The sequence below is a fragment of the Sciurus vulgaris genome (assembly GCF_902686455.1).
Source record: "Sciurus vulgaris genome assembly, chromosome: 4".
In the NCBI taxonomy this organism is placed as follows: Eukaryota; Metazoa; Chordata; class Mammalia; order Rodentia; family Sciuridae; genus Sciurus; species Sciurus vulgaris.
This window is the reverse complement of record NC_136464.1, coordinates 40,412,237-40,431,680: the sequence shown is the minus strand read 5'-3', so window position 1 is coordinate 40,431,680 and position 19,444 is coordinate 40,412,237. Positions and strand designations below refer to the sequence as shown.

Here is a 19,444-nt window from a genome sequence, read left to right as displayed (position 1 = left end):
AACATTTCAACCATTTTTTATTGAGGTTTCACACACAGAGAAACACAATAGGACTTAATTATAAAAGTTAAAAGAATAGTTCAAATACTGGTATTACTTTACACATTTACTTAACACATAGAATACAGAAACCAACTGTTTTCCTTTCTCTTTCATAAAAACAAAAGAAACTGGTATATATACACAATGAAATATTACTTAGCCATAAAGAATAATAATATTATGGCATTCGCAGGTAAATGGATGGAATTGGAGAATATCATGCTAAGTGAAATAAGTCAATCCCAAAAACCAAAGGGGTAAAGTTTTTCCTGATAAGTGGATGAGGAAATATAATAGGGGTTTGGTGGTGGGGGGTGAGAGAAGAATGGAGGAACTGTAGATTACATAGAGGGAAATGAAAGGAAGAGGGAGTATGAAAAATGGTGGACTGAGACAGACATCATTACCCTATGTACATGTATGATTACACGAATGGTGTGAATCTACATCGTGTACAACCATAGAAATGAAATGATGTACCCCATTTGTGTACAATGAATCAAAATGCAGTCTGTAAAAAATTACAAAGAAAAAAATTTAGCAGGGTGCAGTGGTGCACTTCTGCAATCCCAGGTACTTGGGAGGCTGGAACAAGAGGATCATAAATTCAAGGTCAGCCTGGGAAACATAGCAAGACCTGTATTGAAATAAAATAAAAAGTGCTGGGGATGTGGCTCAGTGGGAGAGTGCTTGCTTAGCACATGTGAGGCACTGGGTTCCATCCCTGGCCTATGAAACACACCAAAATACAAAAATTATTTAAAAAGAATTGTCACTGGTTATGAATGATTTAAAATCATTTACGTCTGAGGAGAACAAATCTAAATTACTTCCATTTTGAAAAAACAAAATCCAGCTTATTCATTTCTATCCACTCAAGTCTTAGGCCCCATTATTTTGACAGTACTCTGCTATTTATTCTTAACGACAGAAGATACGTTATCTTATAATAAAGAAGTCTGTACAATGCAAAAAGTATATAGAGTTTAATTAAGGCACATTTCCAAGACAAAAATACTGCATACACTATAATTGAATTACATTTGTTTTGGGTTAGACAACAAGGCTTACACTGTAAGAACATTAAGTATTCCTAGGAAATCTCATATGATTCTATTTTACTGCGATTAGTTCAACTCTCCCCTTCTTGTCTTCTTTTTCTGTTTTGGATAAATCAGAGACAATACCTCAAATTGGTGCTTACTTGGTATAAACTCTTTTCCCACTAGCTAAGCTTTAATAAAGATGTTTGCCCTCGAGGGAGCTGGAGGCAGTAGAATCATTAACTTTCAGAACAACTACCGTCCTTGAGTTCCACTTGGAAGAAATTGTTTTGGAACCATCTCAAGCCACAAAAATGGGTACTTGAAGCCACAAACCTTAATTCTCCATTTCCTGAATTGTCTTGTTCTAACCTGCTCCTATCTTCTTCTAGGCTGATTCTTTGCTTAATTTCCATTTCCATTGAACTGTGGTTCAGTGACAACCTCCACTGAATTAAAAAACAAAACAAAACAAAAAAAACTATCAATTTTCTAAAACAACATTTGCCTTTCACATCAAGAGTCTAGCTGCAAATTTGCTCAATTGTTCTCAAGAACCTAGATATTAAAACAGAGCAAGAAGGGCCTCTTTATTTATCACCAGTCATGTATATTAATACATATGCTTCTATCAACCTGCACATTTAGACATATTTAAAAGACCTGGAAAACCACATACTAAGACTGAAGTAGTGGAGACCGCATGGTGGGAGGGTGGAAAAGCACAGATTTTCCTCTAGAAACGAAACCCTATTCATAAATAGAAGGTGCTTATGTCCAAGTGCCTAAGGATAAATGCAGCAACTTAATCTGGCTAAGTGACATTCAATACACTGGGCTGCTTGCATTCCAGTTACTTGTAACTCTGGGTCCACACATTTACATTGGAGTGTGCATGTCTGCTTGCTTTGGGGTGGGTAGTTCTTGTTGAAGCAGTTTTTAATAGACAACAATGGATGTTTTGCCCATTTGCTGTTTGTGCTGTACTTACAGCTGAGATAAAGGGTTATGGAAAGGGCTATTTCAGGCTATGGCTGCTTATGGAGTCATAGATGTGTTTTCCTGGAATAATCACTCACCTCTAATTAGTATATCACGACAATAACTTGGAGATGTTTTAAATGTTCTCCACATTGTTATAGTGAATTTCTAGATTTAGGACTTGAGAAAGCAAAAGATCTAAGCCTCAATGACCTCCAAATGGATACACAAATGCTCTAGGCATCTTTGAAGAAAAAGTTCAAAAGAAGTTCACTCTTCTTGTTTTGTGAGCTTGGACATCTTGTTCAACATCTCTATCCTTAGATTTCAGATCTCTCTTTTGTAAGACATAAAAGTATCTATCCATCCATCCTCACAAGGTTGTAAGCCTCACAGGTTGAAACCTCACAAGTTTTCTTGACTGTGAAAGCATTCTGCAAAGTCCTTTGTAAATATAAGGGGGAAATATTACTATTTTTGTAACTGTTAATGAAGTTATAAGATCATTAAGATCATTCACTGGGGATAATCCAGATCCCAGACCCTCCTTAGATCCACTGACAGTGTTCCTATTGCTTCTAGCTTTTTTTGGTGAATACCTGGCACCAGCCTATTTTGGGGGAAATTTCTGGATGAACCATGGCATTTAGGAAGCTGGCCTTGAGAGGAACAATATGCACAATAGAAAACTATTCACATCCTCTAACTTATCCCTAAATTCATATTTCCTCTCATATTCAGAGAAAGACATTTCTCATAGTTAAAGGCACAGAGCAACATTAAGTTGCAGTTTCTGGGACATGAAACATGAAAGGGTTATTTCATGGGAGACTGATTCCCAGACTTACACTGGTTCGAGCAAACACAGGTACATGAAAACAGTTTCCCAAGATGAAATCAGACCGTAGCTCACTTGTTACCTGTATTTTGGAATCAGACTGCCAAATCCAGCTAGGCAGTTTCTTTCACAGAGATTTTTTTGGAGATGGCAGACATGTAGGTGCATGTGGAAGGTAAACACTTAGAACAGCAAATACAGGCACTTCTATCACCACCATGCCGAGAAAGTCATGCCACCTGCTGAGAGGTGATGTGGTCAGGTTCTCTCAGGTCATTACTCAGAATTACAAAAGTGTGGAAAACACCTGCAAGAATGAGTGAAAAGAGGAATTCTGGGGCGAGAGTGTGAATGTCAGCAAAATTTTCCAGACTCCATGAATAAAACCAGTCCCTCCAGGGCTACCAAGCAGTACCGAGGGAAGCAGGTGTGCTTGATTCATAAAGAGAGAAGTAACAAGGTTCCACATTTAACATAAACTTTGAAGTCATGTTTCATGTATTAACATCAAAGTAAAATTCTCAATGGTATCACTAGAAATCCATTCTACATGTTAATTATGTATGTTCCCCATAGTTACAAAGTTGGTAAGTGGAAAAGCCAGCACTTAGATTGCAAGTCCGATGCGCTGTATCTGGGATGGGGAAGGCACATACATGAAGCTTGATTGGTCAACAGGTGTTGACTACCAAGCTTCCTTGGCAATAGATTTCATAGACTCAATGAAGTCTATTTAAGACATATTTTCCTTCTCATCAACCACTGTGGAACCAGGGATACAGAAAGAGAAATCGAATCTCAAGCCACACAGACCTACCAGGAAAGAGGAAGAGAGAAATGTGTAATTTAAATAACATCTAAAACCTAAATTACCTGTAGCCTGACAGAGTGTGTTCTGTGTTTCCATGTGATGATTATGTGTCGCTGTGTTTTAGTAAGCTGTTTTGCTACTGTGACAAAGTCCTGACAAGAACAATTTAAAGAAGAAAAGTTTATTTTGGGACTCACAGTTTCAGAGGTCCCAGACCATAGATAGCCAGCTCCATTCCTCAGGGCTTAAGGCAAGGCAAACCTCATGGTTGAAGAGTGTGGTGAAAGGAAGCAGCTCAAGTATCACACCAGAAAGCAGAGAAAGTCTCCACTCATCACAGACAAAATACATACCCCAAAGACACGCCCCCAATGCCCACCTCCTCCAGCCACACCCTACCTGCCTACAGTTACCACCTAGTTCATCCCTATCAGGGGATTAATTCACTGATTGGGTTAAGGTTCTCATAACCCAATCATTTCACCACTAAATGGTGCAATGTCTCACACATTTAGCTTTTGGGGGACACCTCACATCACATCTAAACCATACCAACATGGAATGCCATGATTTGAACCAATTCATCAACTACTAAAACAAAAGGCCAGATTTTTAAGGGATCTTGCAATCTGACTGAATTTCTCACTCTAACCTTGACCCAAGTTCAGAAACCCCCGCCTCCACCTAAAATAACTCATTAATTAAAATTGAGGACACAGTAGAACCTAACTAATTGGGTTTTTAACCTGTCATCAAAAACTGTGCTTCAGGGCTGTGGTTATGGTTCAGTGGTAGAGCACTTGCCTAGCACATGTGAGGCACTGCGTTTGATCCTCAGCATCACATAAAAATAAATAAGTAAAATAAAGGTATTGTGTTCAACTGCAGCTAAAAAACAAACTGTGCTTCAGTTTTTCTCCTCTCTAAAAACGAGAGGGTAATTATTGAATTACTTTTAACAATGAAGGAAGTTTTTGTTTTCCATATTTTTATTGGTGCATTATAATTATGTAAGTACAAATGATGGAATTTATTACATATTCATACATGCATAAAATAAAACAATATAAATTGGCCAATATTATTCCCCAGTATGTCCCCTTTCTCTCCCCTCCTGCCTCCTCCTGGTCCCTTTCCCTACTGGTCTCCCTTTAATTTTCATAACATCCCCCCCCCAATTCCCTTTTTTTCCTCTCAACCTTCTACGTAGGAAAGAAAACATACAACCCTTGACATTCTGAGTTTGATTTATCTTACTTAACATAACATTCTCAAGTTCCATCCATTTTCCCACAAATAACATAAATTCATTCGTTATGGCTAGATGAAACTCCATTGTGCACGTATTCTACTTTTTCTTTATTCATCTAAGAATGAAGTTTATGTTTGGAAAGCAGGAAGGAAAAATGCTTGTCACACAGTAGCTACTCAGTGTCATGAGCAGTGAGTAAGAGAGGAATCAAGTTTGGTTCCAACAAGTGGATTTTATTCATGCAATGCACGCTCAACTTAACATTCCTAATAACAGCAAGTCACAAATACATTGAAGATTCACTCCCTTGTTCACCGAGAGTCCAATCCCCATGGACTTACTCAATGCAACGTCTTTTAGCCAAGAAGTCAGTCAGCAAGACGGAGGGGATTCTTCTCAGCCGTAGCCTCTCTCAGCTCCTCGGATGTCTTTGGATGTCCTCAGGTGTCTGATAAGCCGGAGGTGGGTGGCAGTTGTCGCCGTGGGAGAGGTGGTCAGTCATATGGCCTTGGTGACAAGAGTCGATCAGCAATCAGCGATAGAGTGGACAGCAGCTGGGGCAGTCAAGAGACGGAGCGATGTGGAGTCCTCTGGTCACGGTGCTGCTGACAGTTTGCTCCAAAAGTCCAGGGGTTTAAGTAGTGATTTTCAGCCCAGTCCATGCTCTGGTCTTCATTGATAAAGACCAGAACACGACTATACAAGGAGCCACCACTCAAATCATAGATAAAGGTTCATATCGGCATTGTTCAGGAGTGTCATCCTGCCACACAGCAAGTTTTCACCAGGCGCCTTTATTTTAGTTTTACAAGTCCAGGAAAATACCAAATGCAGTTTATTATTACTACATAACACATAGCTATAGCAATTCCTATTATTTCCTTGTCTCATTACACTCAGTAAACAATGGGTACAAATAATCCTAAAAGTTTATATACCTTAAACTAGAGTTCAAATACACGAAGCAAAAGCCAGTGGATCTAAAAGGAGAAATAGACACATTAACAATTAAAATCAGAGATTTATAAAGCCCACTTTTAATAATTGATAGTCCAAGAAGAAATAAAATAACAAAAGATACAGAAGACATGGGTAGCACTTCAATCAACTTAATGTAACTAACAATTAAGAGAACACTCCACCCAATAAGAGACTACAGGTCCTTTTTAAGTATTGTTATGAGCTGAATGTTTACCTGCCCCAATTTTGAGGCCCTAGCCCCCAGGGTGGTTAGTGTTTGGAGGTAGGATCTTTGGAGGTTAGGTTTAGATGAGGTCATAAAGGTGGAGCTCTTATGAGAATAATCTCCTTAAAAGAAGAGGAAGAGAGACCAGAGTTTGTCCTGTCTCTACCATGTTGGAAGAAAAAGACCCTTCATCAAGAACTGAATTGGTCAGCACCTTGATTTTTAATTTCTCAGCCAATATAATTATGAGAAATAAATGTTGTTTAAGCCATCTAGTCTATGGTATTTTGTTAGAGCAGTACAAGATGACTAGGTACATATGAAACATTTTCCAAGATAGATGGCATCTTATTCCACAAAACAGTATCCATTGATTTAAAATGATTCAAAGCATCCAAACAATATCTAAGGAAAAAAAAAACCTCAAAATTGTATAGTAAAAGAAATGGAAGGAAATGTAAAGGACACTTTAGAAAATATCTCACCCAAAAGAAGGTAATAATGGAGAAACTGATCAACCAAAAATAAACACATAGCAAAAAGCAAATTACAGAAGTGAATGTTTCCACATTGGCAATTACATTAAGTGTTAATGAATTAAACTATCTACTTAAAAGGCAGAAATAGGCAGAATTGATTTTAAAAATAACCTGACTATATGCTAACTATAAGAAACTCACTTTAGATTCAAAGACACAAATAGGTTGAAAGTGAAAGGATGAAAAAAAGATACTCCATGTAATCAGTATCCAAAAGAGAGCTGGAGTGGATAAATTAATGTCAAACAAAATAGACATTAAGAAAATATTATAAAATATTACATTATGTGAGAAGTCAATCCATCAGAAAGATATAGTGATTATTAGCATATGAGAATCTACCACAGAGCTTTGAAATGCATGAAGCAAAAACAGACAAAACTGAAAGAAGAAGCATTTCAATACCCCACTTTGAATAGTGGACAAGACAGAGAGAAGGTCAGCAAGGAAATAAAAGACATAAAAAAAGAAAAACTAGCTGGGTTCTGACAGCACACACTTATAATGGCAGCTGTTAAGGAGACTGAGGCAGGAGGATTACAAGTTCAATGCCAGCTGAGCAATTTAGCAAGAACTTATACCAAAACAAAAAGAAAGAAAGAAAGAAAGAAAGAAAGAAAGAAAGAAAGAAAGAAAGAAAGGAAGGAAGGAAGGAAGGAAGGAAGGAAGGAAGGAAGGAAGGAAGGAAGGAAGGAAGGAAGGAAGGAAGGAAGGAAGGAGAGCAGAGAAGAGCTAGGGGTTTAGTTCAGTGGTAAAGCAGTTGCCTAGCACGCATGAGGTCCTGTATTCAATCCCCAGCATAACACATACACACACACACACACACACACACACACACACACACACACACAAAAGAAAGGAAAGAAAAGGAAAAAAAACTAAACTAAAAAATAAATAGAGTTAAGAGCCTTCTATAGAACACTTCCTCTAAAAAATTAAATTCTTCTCAAGGGTGCAGGGAATATTCTCTAGTATAGGCCAAATTTAGGACATGAAACAAGTTTCAATGAACCTCAGAAGACTGAAATTGCCAAGCGTGGTGGCACACAACTGTAATCCCAGCTACTCAGTGTTTTGGGGTACGACTTAAGAACAGACTGATCACCACTGAGAAGTCCAAATTTGAGAGAGTCTTTATTAACCGGGTTGGCTGACTGTCTCACACAATGCCCCAAAAAATGGCTATTGGGAGAAGAGCCCCGACCATAGGGTTGTCGGGGTTCTTACACCAAAAATCACATAAATTATAAGTGTCTGCTGCTATGATTCGAAATTACAATCTAACATCATGAGATCATCAACAGAGGGGGAAGTGGATCAAAACAACCCTTACCTAGGTACAAACTAAAGAATGGTTACTAACATTCACACAATCACCTTTCACGTGGTTTAGGAGCAATAGGAATCAAAAGAGCAATTTTTCATTACATAAGAATTGTAATTTTGTATTGCTAAACATGTCATGCTAAGTAACTGATAATGGGTACAGAGGCAGGTGTTTCCATGGGAGAAGCTTATTTCCTACATAACATGGAGTCTCAGAGCAAAATGGAGTCTGTTTAGTTATTTCCCTTATAGTCTGGCCTATAACATTCTTATGGAGCCAGATCTGTCAGCCCATCACACTCAGAAGGCTGAGGCAGGAGGATTACAAGTTTGAGTCCAGCCTGAGCAACTTAGTGAGATCTTGTCTCAAAAAATTAAAAGGCCTGGGGGTGTAGCTTAGTGAAAGAGCATGTTATCATATTATATTAGGTTATCCCAAAAGCTCATGTATGAGACAATGCATTAAAGTTTAGAGATGAAATGATTGGGTTTTAAGAACCTTAACCTAATCAAGAGTATTAATCCTCTGATTAGGATTAATCCTAATCAGAGTTACTGGGTGGTAACTAAAGGCAGATAGGGTGTGGCTGAGGAGGTGGTCCCGGGGGTGTGCCTTTGGGGTTTATATTTTGTCCTTGTTGAGTGGAGCTCTGTCTGTCTCCTGGTGTCATGTCCCTGGCTGCTTTCCTCTGCCACATACTTCCTCCATGATGTCCTGCCTTATCTCTGGTCCTGAGATATGGAGTCAACCATCTATGAACTGAGACCTCTGAAACCATGAGCCCCAGAATAAACTTCACCTTCTTTAAAATTGTTCATGTCAGCTCTTTTGGTCAGAGCATTGAAAAAGCTGACCAAAATAGAGCACCCCTGGGTTCCATTCCCAGTACTACTGGGGAAAAAATAAATTCTTAGAATTACACAAAGTATCTTTTCTGTCCATAACTAATTATGTTAGAAATCAATAACAGAAAGAAAGAAAATTCACAAATATGTGAAAATTAAATGACAAGTTCCTAAAGAATTGATAGGTCAAAGAATAAATCATATGGAAATTAAATATTATTTGAGATGATTAAAAACAAAAACACAACACGCTAAAATTCATATAATATAGCAAAAGAAAGCTCAGAGGAAAATTTAGAAACTGTAAATGCCTGTATTTTAAAAGAAGAAAGATTTCAAATCAATAATTTAACATTACATCTTCAGAAACTAGAGAAAAATTAAACCTGGCAGAAGTTAAGAAATAAGAAATACTAGAATGGAGATAATGAATGAAAAAAATGAAAGAGGAAATAAATGAAACCAAAAGTAGATAAAAATATCCACAAAATCAAAACACTATGAGCTAGACAACCCAAGAAAAAAAAAAGAGAAAATGAAAGTAAAATAAAAAATGAAAATTGAGGAATCCTAGAACAAGGAGACCTCGCCTAAGATTCCAGCGGTGCGGGCTTGGAGTGCAGGCCCAACGGAGCCCCAGACGCTAGCTCTATTCCGCTCGGTGCGCGTCCCTCCCGGGGCCGGGCTGGCACACTTGTCTTTCTCTTCCCTCTTGGCGCTGCTCCGACGCCCGACGGTGTCCACTGATTTGGAGAATATTGACACAGGAGTTAATTCTAAAGCTAAGAGTCATGTGACTATTAGGCGTGAGGTTTTAGAAGAAATTGGAAATAGAGTTACAACCAGAGCAGCACAAGTAGTGAAGTACCACCAAAGTACAGTTCAGCCCACCAAAGCAAAGAATGTCAACAAACTGAAACCTACTGCTTCTGTGAAACCAGTACAGATGGAAATGTTGGCTCCCAAGGATCCTTCTCCCATACCTGAGGATGTCTCCATGAAGGAAGAGAACCTCTGCCAAGCTTTTTCAGATGCTTTGCTCTGCAAAATCGAAAACATTGATGAGGATTGGGAGAACCCTCAGCTCTGCGGTGATTACATTAAGGATATCTACCAGTATCTAAGACAGCTTGAGGTTTTGCAATCCATAAACCCACATTTCTTAGATGGAAGAGATATAAATGGACGTATGCATGCCATCCTGGTGGACTGGCTGGTTCAAGTCCACTCCAAGTTTAGGCTTCTGCAGGAAACTCTGTATATGTGCATTGCTGTCACGGATCGATTTTTTTCAGGTTCAGCCAGTCTCCTGTAAGAAACTTCTATTGGTTGGGATTACAGCTTTGCTCTTGGCTTCTAAGTATGAGGAGATGTTTTCTCCAAATATAGAAGACTTCATTTACGTCAATGTTTATACCAGTTCTCAAATCCTAGAAATGGAAACTCTAATTTTGAAAGAACTGAAGTTTGAGTTCGGCTGACCCTTGCCACTACACTTCTTAAGGCAAGCATCAAAAGCTGGGAAGCTGATGTTGAAGAGCACACATTAGCCAAATATTTGATGGAGCTGACTCTCATTGACTATGACGTGGTGCATTATCACCCTTCTAAAGTAGCAGCAGCTGCTTCCTGCTTGTCTCTGAAGGTTCTAGGCCAAGGAAAATGGAACTTAAAGCAGCAGTATTACACTGGATACACAGAGAATGAAGTATTGGAAGTCATGCAGCACATGGCCAAAAATGTGGTGAAAGTAAATGAAAACTTAACTAAATTCACCACCATCAAGAATAAGTATGCCAGCAGCAGACTCCTAAAGGTCAGCACGATTCCTCAGCTGAACTCCAAAACTATCAAAGACCTTGCCTCCCCTCTGATGGGGAGGTCCTAGGCTGACGCAGCTACATCCATGCACTTTTTCTTACTGTTGTGAAACTCTTGATTTTGTACATAGTCCTCTGGTCTACTTCAAGAAACCTCTTCTCAGACTAATTTTTAAATGTATATTGAGGAAAAATAAAGCTATTGATTTTTCTTAAGGTAGAAAAAATGAAAATTGAGACATTATAACGACCTTACAGAATATAAGAACCTTATAGAATACTATGGACAATTATATAATGCAAATTAAATAACCTAGATGAAATGGACAAATTCCTAGAAATACACAAACTGCCAAAGATAACTCAAGAAGAAATAATAAATATACCTTTAGCAAATAATGATAATGAATTGCTAGTCAAATGTCTCCCAGCAAAAAAAGCCCAGGTGGGAACAGCTTCACAGGTGAATTCTCCCAAATATTCAAGAAGAATTGACACAAATCCTTCTCAAACTCTTCCAAAAAATGGATGAGGAGAGAATGCTTCCTGACTGCTTTTTTAGGCAACATTTCTATCCTGTTACCAAAGTCATACAAAGACAATACAGAAAAAGAAAAATGCAGATCAATATCCCTTATGAATATGGATGTAAATATTCACAACAAAATGTTAATAAACCAAATCCAGTATATTAAAAGCATAATACACCATGACCAAATGGAGTTAATTCCTGTGTGGATCAAGATCAATCAATGTAATAAACCACATTAATAGAATAAAAAGGGGAAAAGCCTACATGAGCATCTTAACAGATGCAAAGAAACATTTGACAAAAATCCAATACCTTTTTGTTGCAAAACACTAAACAAATTAGGAAGAGCAGGATCTTCTTCAACGTGATAAATAGCATGGAAAATTCATAGACAAAATCATGCTAATGGTGAAAAACTGAAAGTTTGTTCCCTCATGTCTGGGTAAAGACTAGAATATCTGTTCTTATCACTTCTATTCAACATTGTAGTTGAAATTCCAAATCAGGAAAGAAATGAGGGCATTGAGATTAGGAAAGAAGTAATTATTCTCAGATGTCAAGATCAATTATACAGAAAACTTGCACACAGAGGTAAAAATTGGGTTCAGCAAAGCTGAGAGATCACTATGCAAAAGTTGTTTGTATTCCAATATACAAGCAATGAACAATCCCAAATGAAATTATGAAACAATTCAATTTATAATTATATGAAAAAACAAGTAGGAATACATTTAATTAAAAAAAAAAGTACAAGATTGTACATTGAGAACTACAAAACATTGTTGAACTGGGTGTGGTGGCTCATGCCTATAAGTCCAGCAAATCAAAAGCTGAGACAGGAGGATGGCAAGTTCAAGGCCAGCCTCAGCAATTTAACAAGGCCCTAGGCAACTTAGTAAGATCCCGTCTCAAGATAAAAAATAAAAAGGGCTGGGAATGCAGCTCAGTGGTAGAGCACCCCTATGTTCAATCCCCAGTACGAAAACAAAAACAGAAAATCTGCTGAAAGAAATGAAAGAAAACCTGAAACAAGTGGAATGACATATGGTGTTCCTGGGTTTGAAGTTTTAATACTTCTAAGATGGCAATACTCCAAATCAACCTACAAATTCAATTCCTATCCGAATTCCCACAGGTTTTTTTGTACAAATGTAGAGGTAAAACCTTCAATTCATACAGAATTTCAAGGGACCCTGAATAGGGAAACAATCTTGAAAAGGAGGAACGAAGCTATGGGAACTCACAATTCCCAATGTCAAAACTTGCTGCAAAGATACAATATTTAAAATATCTGTGGTACTTAGAGATGGATAGACATCTAGATCAGTGCAATAGAATTAAGATTCTGGAAGTAAATTCTCATGGCAATGGTCAATTGACTTTGATAAGGGTTCCAAGACCAGTCAATGGGAAAGGGTGGTCTTTTCTACAGGTTGTGCTGGGTCACTGGATACTCACATGCAAAAGGATGAAGATGGACCCTTTCCTCACACTATATACACACACCAAAAAAAAAAAAACCTCAAAAGTATCAAAGTCATACACACACACACACACACACACACACACACACACACACACATATAACTTAGTTATAAACCCTCAGAAGAAAATATACAGATAAATCCTCATGAATTGGATTAGGTAATGGTTCTTAAATATGACACCAGAAGTATAAGCAACAAAAGTGAAAAGGCAGATAACTATATTTATAATAAATTTAAAGTTTTTGTGCATCAACAGATACTATTAGGAAAGTGAAAAGATGGCCCACGGAATGGAAAAAAATATCCGTGTATCATATATCCAATAAGGCCCTAGGACTCTAACATAAAAGTGAGTTCTTCAATCTGATAAAAGGGATGCACACAAAATTCAGAAACACTATCATTCTTATGGTAAACATAAAAAATGCTTTCCCCCTAAGATCCGGAATAAGACAAGGATAATCTTCATTATTTCCACTTAGTATTTCACTGAAGAGTCTAGCCTTCTAGCTGGAGCAAGAAAGCAGTGAAAGGAATAAAAGGGACCTAGATTGAAAAGAAAGTGGTAAAATTTTGATTTGTACACATTCTTTATCTGCGTATTATTCATTCTGGATTCCAGCCAGTCGGAGTTTGACCTTCATCATTGTTCTGCTGGCTGGGATCTGGAAAAGGATGGATGCTTTCAAACCCCAGGACATCCTGCAGACAAATGGTAGTGGCATGCCCAACCCAGCCCCATGGTAACTGCTAAGGCCAGATTTATTTTAGAAAATGATTTTTAACTAAGGTTAAAACCTGCCTTAACAACCAGCTAATGAGCCTTAACTGGGAAAATCAGAGGACAGAGAGCAATGGGTAAGAGGAAAAGGCCTGGAATTTCAGAAGTGAGGGAGAACTCTTAGGTAAAAGAGTGGCAGCTAAAACCAGGCATGAAAAAGGGCATCAGCCACAGAAAAGGCCAGCGTGGGTCCAAGTTCTGGCTCTTACCACAGAGCTATTTGACTTTGGGCAATTTACTTAACCCTTCATGTTGTATATGAAATGGAAATAAGCACCTAACTGACACCTCTTGTCCTTCAAGTCTTTTTAAAAATAGTATCCCCCATCTACAGAAAGCCTCCTCCTACTTTCATATAATTCGGTCTCATTTTCTTCATAGCACTAATGTAATCTGAAATTAATTAGTTCATTTGTTTAATGACTGGGGTGGATCTTTGAGATTAGTTGATAAAATATTTCTTAAGCCAAGAAGATTGTTCATTCTGAAAACAGGGAAATCACTTGTGCCTGGGCCTCAATAAACAATTAGTATATAATAACGATTTCTTTATCATCTCTGTTCTTTATGAACACATTGTAAGTGCTTATTAAAGTGTTGGCTGAATGCAAGTGCTAGACATTAGGCAAGGGAGGCAACAGAGGTGGCCCAAGGTTCTGGTCATATGCAGGTGACTTGGTCAGAGAAAAGCCTCTACTGGAGGTCAAAACTAGAGGGTTGAACCAAAAAGACACCCTGACCTTAGACAACCAACCCACAGTTCCTGGCTGGCTGCAAATCTGGCTGGCATCTCAGCTACCAGGACTCACCTCCTGGGACTTCACCCCAGTTCTTTTCCAATTTCCTCCTTATTGCCCCCCAGGAGGGCTCCCCATTCACCCCCCAGAATAATGTATGCCGTATCTGTACCAAGCATAAAACTTTCTTCGAAAACCGTTTTCATTTATAATCCTATTCTTACTTCCATTAGTGAATGATGCTGGACTGATCCTCCTGCCCTGTCTCAAAACATCCCCCTGAACAAGCCCAGGATCAGCTCGATGGGAACAGCTTCCTATGGAATGTCCCATTGAATGAGTCCACAGCTTTCTTTTATGAAGTGTCACCTCTGCTTGTGAGAACTTTCCTTTCCCTGCAGAAGAAGAAAGAAGTCCTTAAAGAAAAATCCAGTCAAAACTCTTCTAAGTAAACTTTGACTCATTTTTCTATTAATTTAAGGAGATGTGGCAAAGACAAGCTAAGGTACTATGGAACAGTAGAGCCTGATCGTGAAAAAGGTGGGTTCTGGAGCCCATCTGCCTGGTGTGGATTCAGCTCTGCTACTTGCTAGCTGAGAGAGGAGGCAAATATCTGAACCTCGGTGCCACTCATGGGTTGCTGTAAGGAGTTAAATGAGTTACTAAATTTAAAATGAGTCAGAGTCTGCTACATAGTAGATACATGTCATCCAAAGAACTAGACAAAACAAAAGTGAAAGAAAGGTGTCAAAAGAGACATAACTAGAGACTGACAGAGACAGGCATCATGATACATCAAATGGGAAACTTGCCCACAGAGGCCAACAGGCTGTGTTACAAAGTCAATAATGTTAACTGATACCTCAAATTCATGGAGAACCCAGAGTTCCACTGCAGGACCCACCATCCCTAAAATGTCTGTTAGGAAATAGAGACATGTCCTCTCTGAGAAGAATAGGATTTGGGTAAGATTTGGGCTTCCAAGCAGACTTTGATTCAAAGTGGCTTTGATGGAACTTGAGATGCCTTAGCAAAAGTATGAAATAAATTCTGCATTCAGGTTTCCATCAAACAGCAGCGCTTGCCTACTTGGGGATTAGATGGTCCAGATAGGGTTACTGCCACTAAGTGATGTAGAGAGCACTCACTTTGTGCTTCACATTGGCCCTAATAATTGCATATAGTCAGTTTGCCTATCTGGCTTGTGGGGTACCACAGCCTCTGGCCAGAGCTGAGGATGTGGTTATTGGTTGTCCACTGATGATAACCATTCAAAACTTCCTAGACTAGTTTGCACCAAAAAGGTCTCCTTTTTCAACCTGAAGACACAAAGACACCACTGAACCTTCATGTTATAAACAATGTTCTCTGCAATGCAAGAACCAAGAAGGCATTTGACCAGCCAAGAAGGTGAATTTATTGAAAAGTCATAAAACCCAGAGGCAAAAAAGACAACAGTTTTAGAGCCTGGAACCTGGGTCTGTAGAGCTTCCAGAAGCGACTGATTCATGCTCTCAGATCTTCCCCAGCTTTCTTGCCAGGGAAGTGTACCTCTCATTTCTCCTCCCTGGAAATCTGCTCATGCTCCTTTGGTACTACAGATGAGCCTTCTTTACATTCCCATTCACATGGCATGTGTGTTACCTCAAAACTGTCACACTGACTCCCTTGAACACATATCCTAAATTCTCAAGAGAACCTAATTATTCCCTTGTGGATCATATTTTCAATCCAGGTTCAGAAAGCTGTGGCTGCAACAGAAGCATTGTATAGTACAATCATGGCAGCTGGGACCCCGCACACTCTGTGTGTGTGACTGGGTAGGGGGTCCTCAGAAAAGCCGTCACCACAATCAAGATAGCACCACATCCATCATCCCTAAACACATCCTGTGCTCCTGGGTAATCTGTGTTTGCTGCCCCTCCCCAAACAACTCCTGATTTACTTTTTGTCACCATGGCTCTGTTTACATTTTTCTGGAGGGTTATATAGATGGCACCACATAATAGGTACTGTTTGATCAGTTTTTTTACGATTCATCTTTATTGTTGCATGTATTTATAGTGCATTCCTGTTTATTACTTAGTAGTATCCCATTGTATGGATGTTTTCTTGACTATTTATTAAATGGAGTTTTTCGGGGTTTACAGGGTTAAAAGTTCACATCAATGTGAACTCTGTGACAGGATAGATCTTAGCAAAATGTGAAACATTCAGCTCAAGTTCCTACAAGTGGGAAGAACAGTTTATGCAAATTATTAGCAGAGAATGTAGATTGCAACAGTTTCTAAGTAGTGTTCCATAACTGCAATTTTGGCATTCAATAAGAGACAGCCCAATGGCTTTGGGGACCCAGAGGCGGGGAGTGAAGCAGCAAGGAGAAACAGGAAGAGCATGATCTCTGAGTCCTAGCCCAGCTGTTTGACCCAGGGAAAGTCACTTCCCATCTCTGAACCTCAGTTTCCTTATTCATAAAATAGGGAAACTGGACAGTGGTGTCTCAGGCTTAGTATTGGTGGAATCTCCTGACTCAGCAATGTCAGCAAATGAGCCGTCTTCCCTTAGCAGTGCAAGGTCTGAAGCACATCCAAACCGTCACCAAGGATGAGCAGCTTTTTTCTTTCTCCATCTAACAGGAAACTCGAACTGCATAGTGGGAAGTGACCTTTTGGAATTAGTGTCCAACTTCAAGGAAGCTACTTCTTCAAAACTTCTTTGCTGTCAACTTCTATTTATTTAGCCTGCTGCGGCTCTTGGGAGTTGGTCCTAGGCATAGAAAGAGAGAAGAGCCCCCTGCTGGTGAGTCTCAGGCTGACACTGTGTGGGACTTGCATAAAACTATAGCGCAGGGTTACTTCTTCAGGCTGTGCTACCTGGGCCACTTCTCTAACTCTAGTCCCTCTGAAGTGCTGCCTCCATTTCTATGAGTATAAGTCTACCTTCCAGATTCTCCTGAGATTCAGCAGGGACGAAAGAGCCAGAGCTTGCAGAGGAGAGGAGCACAAAAAAATGGAAGCTGGAATGGAGCCAGAGCAGCAGTAGCTGGACAGAAGGTAGTGAAGCATCCTCAAGGCAGGGATAGAGAAAGATATGAGCCAGAGCACCTCCCTCCCTCTGTTCACAAGTGCTGAAGGTCCATCTTGTCACGCGGGGCGCACAGAGCATACCTTCATCCATTCAGCATCCCACTGCTCTGTCCCACTGGATCTGCAGCAGCATTAGGATGTAGGTAAATCCATTTATGATTTCACCACCCTCCTCCCATCTCACAGAGAGGAAAACTGATATTCAGAGCAATACAATGATTCCCCCCAAATAGATCATCAGGCAGTACAACCCCAAGCTGTTCAGGCTCAATCCTAGGGTCTCCACTCCAGAGACAACTTATGGAGCACTTTCCAATAAATTAGATTACTTTTATAATAAAAATAACTTGATCCTTGAAAGAATCAAAGATTTATCAGGCAAGCCTCTTTCAGAGAATCTCTCTCCAACAAAGCAGGCCATTGCTTCAGTGGAAATCAGGGAATGAAGTTAGTGTAAAGAGCACCAATGAAGCTCCATCAGCAGCAGAAGAAAGTAAGGAAAAATTCCAGCCACAAGGAGCCAGGAAAGCCTTGTTTTTCCTTTGGCCTGCCATTTCATATGTGGAGCTAGCAAGCCTGCTGCAGAGGCCAGCACAGTGATCAGGAGGTATAGAAAAAGAAAATGAGTGAAAACATTTAGAGGGGGAAATGACTGTGAGGTTTCATTAAAAAAAAAAAAAAAAAAAAAAAATCTGCTCACACTATTTTTTTTTTTTTTTTTTTTTTTTTTTTACTTTTCAAAACCATTTAACATGCCAGTTTAAAAGAAGGAGAGAGAGAGACTGAATTATTTTTGGTTTGGTACCCAAAAAGGGATTAAAGGATTGTGTCTGCAGCGGAACTAAGTTAATAGAATGTGAATAGAAGATGAATTTTTACTTTTCATTGTTTTCTAGTGTTTAACATCTTACCATGTGCCTAGATTACTTTTATAATAAAAATAACTTTTATAATAGAGGAGAAATCCATTCCTTCCTCTCCACCCTATCTATACTAGCTCAGTGACAGGCTTATTACCACTCATCTGTTAATCATAACACTTTTCTAACAACTTATAAGGAAGAGCTACTCTTTACAGAGTGCTTGTTATATGTAAGACAGTGTGCCAAGTTCTCTAAATGCTATCTTCCCTATTCCTCACTACAGTTCTAAGGGTAGGTACTGTGATCCCCTCTACAGATGAGGAAACTGAGCCCCAGAATGATTAAGTAACTTGCTCAAAGTCACGAAGTTAATACACAGCAGAGCCAGGTTAAAATCCAGACAGAACTTGCCATGGTCTGTGAACAGGAATAACAACCACTACTTTTTGTTGCCAGTTATCATCTTAAACCAGATATAATCACTTTACTCCTTTGCTTAAAACTTGTGCAGCACCTGCCTGCCATCTCCATAACCCAAATTCCATTTTCCACACATTTCTTCACCTATTCTTTGTAAATCAACAGATTATAGTGAGCTCTAATGTTTACTTCAAACTTGTTTATATATGGTCTCTAAACTCCTATGACACAGGCAGTGAGCAAAGAGTCCCATGCAGTTTCAATGGCTGTCAGGAGGCAAGACAGCAAATGCTTATAGCTGGGACCCAAACCCAGGCTGTGACTGCCTTGTGGGATGTGTGCCTGAAGTTCCTTCCTGGGTCATTCAGTGCTCCCAGCTTACTTTCAGATTTCAAGAATACCAAGTTTTCCCTTCTCTCTCTGATTTAGCTACCGCTCTGTCTTCTCCAGGTGTACCCTCACCCTGCCTGGTGAACCCATGCAAATCCTTCATGACTTAGCTCCAATGACCCATCTTTCTTTGAGCTTTCATAACAACTATTAATATCCCCTATTACAGCACTGGTCAGTAACGTTAGATTAGATGATTTGCTTGCCTTGCTTTCTTTCCCAGGAGACTGTTAACCTTCCCTAGAACAAAGATTACAAGCTGTGAGCATAGCCTGAGTAGGAAGCTAGGACTGACTAGTGATCGTGGATGGAGATGAACAAGAAATGAAGGAAGATGTGGTTAACAGCAAAGCTGTGTTTCTAATGCTTCCAGAATTTATGCAACACTGAACCATGTACACATATACACACATATATATGGTGTATAAGTGTACACTATATAATGTCTATACATAGCATGCTTG

At 39.2% G+C, this 19,444-nt stretch overlaps 1 pseudogene across 1 annotated transcript in view; it reads left to right on the top strand.

Moving 5' to 3' along the window:
* The window catches only part of LOC306660210 (G2/mitotic-specific cyclin-B2-like), a 155,453-nt pseudogene extending 144,615 nt beyond the window's left edge, over positions 1-10,838 (top strand). The window contains exon 3 of the transcript in view: positions 9,467-10,838. The product of the transcript in view is annotated as a G2/mitotic-specific cyclin-B2-like (transcript). The remainder of the gene's footprint in view (positions 1-9,466) is intronic.
* The last annotated feature ends 8,606 nt before the right edge of the window (positions 10,839-19,444 follow it).